Raw genomic sequence first — 2,898 nt, 5'->3', positions numbered from 1 at the left:
ATTGAACTATGATGATGGGAGGTGACAGCAGCTTCCCCAAGAAAGAACGTCACACACTCTTGCTGTTTGTAATTGAATTTCAGTAGTTTTCATGAATAAAATTTTCTCAGTTTGATGTGTGAATTTCCAAGCACTGAAATAGTTGTTTGACAGTTTTGATAGTTTTCTCCAGCTTTGATAAATGATTTATGGGAAGAGGATGTGTGGACTTGCTAACAGGTCATGTCAAAAATCCAAATAGCAAGCGTGCAGGTCTATCCCAGCGGTCAGTGGGAAGGCAGGGCGTGGGCATCATGTGGCTCATGTACCTGCTGAGCTGGCTGTTGCTCTTCATCCAGGTGGCCTTCATCATGCTGGCCATCATAGCCAGATTCTATTACCTGGCAGAATTGATAGAAGAATACACAGTGGCCACTAGTAGGATCATAAAATACATAACCTGATTCTCCACAGCTGTATCGATTGGCCTCTACCTTTTTGAGTGCTTCCCTACCTGCATGATTGGCATGGGTCTCTGCACCAACCTTGTCTACTTTGGCCTCCTCCAGACCTTCGCCTTAGTCATGCTGACCTCGCTTAACTTCATCCTGTTGTGTGGGCTAGTGGTGGTGAATCATTACCTAGAGTTTCAATTTTTTGCAGAGGAGTATTATCCTTTCTCAGAGGTCCTGGCTTATTTCACTTTCTGCCTGTGGATAATCCCATTCGCATTCTTTGTGTCACTGTCGGCTGGAGAGAACGTCCTGCCCTCCACCATGCAGCCAGGAGACGACATGGTCTCCAATTACTTCACCAAAGGCAAGTGGAGCAAATGCTTAGGAATCCTGGTTTTCTTCTCCTTCATCAAAGAAGCCATTCTACCCAGTCGGCAGAAGATATACTGACCCCCTGGGGAGGGGATGCTGCGCCAAGATCAGGAGAGTCATGTCTCTGGGCCTCTGCACTAGGTGGGGGCCAGCAGCTAGAAAGCACCTTCCCCCAGCCCTGTACCTCCTTCCCTGACTCCCCCAGATGCCCCCATCCCCACCCTCCTCACGAGGTTCAGCTTGGCTCAGATCTGATGCTGCCAGAGGCTGAGACTTCAGAGGACACCAGGGAGGATTCTGTGCCTGCTTAGCCAGGAGGCCGTGGTCCACCTTTGGGGGGCAAAAGCTGAGCTCCTGTGGCCCTCCTGCCCCCTCCTGTGATGGGTCAGGAGTTCTGGCTCAGCCAGGGCAGGCAGAGCAGGGGCTGTGAAGCTGGAGAGCAGATGGTGATAATTGCTGTGGCAGATGGCTGTAGGGAGGGGCCGTGGCTTAGCACTTGTAAGAGAAAGTTTTTGCTGTTGAACTGCGATTTCTGTCCAAGTGCTGATTGCCATTTGAATAAAGATGCTAGATGGCACTATTTGCCTTAATACCCGGAAAAAAAAATCCAAAGAGTATTTTTGTTGCAAGAATTCTCTTGCAATGCTAGACATTGTTTATCTTTACTCACCATCCATTTCTACATTTATCCTTCTACTCCTTGTGAAGGGTGGGAAGGTTAAAAACTACATTTCCCAGAGACTTTTGCTCTTAAGAGTCTGGATTGATTGACTTGGGTTCTGCAAATGAGATGTGATTGCATGAGATATGGAAGGCAGAAGGGAGGAGGGTGCCATTCTCTTGGCAGAGATGGCACTGATGTGTAGATTCTGGCAGATGTGAACTTTTGCAATGGCCCAATTCCATGTCCCACTCACTTTCACCCAGTTTCATGGGTGTGGCAGCTGTCTGTGACCTTGGCAATGGTTTCGTGCAGCTTCTTGATCTCTGAATTACAGATGCTATGGCATGACTTAGAGGTCTAGTCATAGCCCCACTGACTTCAAACCTTAAAGTCCTTTCCATGATATTGCAAGCAACTGATTCCCTGTATTAAATCCCTGTTTGAAACATCTAGAGTGATTTCTATCTCCTGAACTACAACTTCATCTATACAATTATACTTTGGAGAATTTGGGATGATTAAACTCTTCTTTTAGGCAATGGTTACTGTCCCTTGAGGGGCTATTATCCAGGCCTGACTGAGAAAATCACAAATCACCCATAGTTCCTGGACTGGGATGTGGCAATTGTATGAGACTTGGATTGTCTTCATTGGGCAGGGTTGATATGTATTTTATGTAGGTGTGGGCATTATTTAAAGTGTGTATATGGGAAAGGGGTGGTGAGAAGAGTTGTTTGTTGGTGAAATCTCAAACATTTCAGTTCAGATACCCAGATCCCAGCTGCGTGGAGCCTGGGAGGTGAGGATCGGCCCCTTATTTGAGCTTCAATACTGGGAGGTTGGCTCGTCTTCCATCAAAACTCACACGATGGGGGCATTCTCCCAGCACAGGAAAGGGTTCTGATCCTAGGGGCCCAGAAATAACACAGATTTGTCACAGTGGTAGTTGGATGAGAGTCTGGAAAGATGGGGAGGCCACATGGGGGAGCTATGTTTAACACAGCCTTGGAAATTCATCTGGAAATGCCATGTTGGCTGGGGATCCTGGAGGACCCAGAGGTGGAGTAAGACATGAAGAACAGTTTAGGTGGCAGTCGGGTGATGATGATGAGTGAGAGTGTAGATTCCCCTCCTCATCTCCCAGAGCTCAGGGGTTCAAACCCATGTCCATATCATTCTCTGTTCCTCAATTTCCTCATCTGAAAAATGGGGATAATAGCTAGGCCATTAGGCTTTTGTAAGGATTAAATAAGATAAACCAGGCACATGAAAGCAACCAATGGATTCATTTAAAACAAGAAGTAGGTCGAAGCAGGAGGTCAGAATTCATGTCCATTAGCAGGGACAGTCACCTAGAAGTCAAGTGGCACTCAGATGATAGCCATTCAGAGACAGGTAAATGACCCTTTTTTTTTTTTTTTGTCTTCT

The 2,898-nt window shown here is 46.7% G+C and overlaps 1 pseudogene; it reads left to right on the top strand.

Moving 5' to 3' along the window:
• The first annotated feature begins 293 nt into the window (after nt 1–293).
• LOC131761034 (protein TEX261 pseudogene) lies at nt 294–884 on the top strand (annotated as a pseudogene).
• Nucleotides 885–2,898: the final 2,014 nt, after the last annotated feature.

The sequence above is a fragment of the Kogia breviceps genome, chromosome 8, assembly GCF_026419965.1.
Source record: "Kogia breviceps isolate mKogBre1 chromosome 8, mKogBre1 haplotype 1, whole genome shotgun sequence".
NCBI classification, from domain to species: domain Eukaryota; kingdom Metazoa; phylum Chordata; class Mammalia; order Artiodactyla; family Physeteridae; genus Kogia; species Kogia breviceps.
This window is presented reverse-complemented; position numbering and strand designations above follow the sequence as displayed.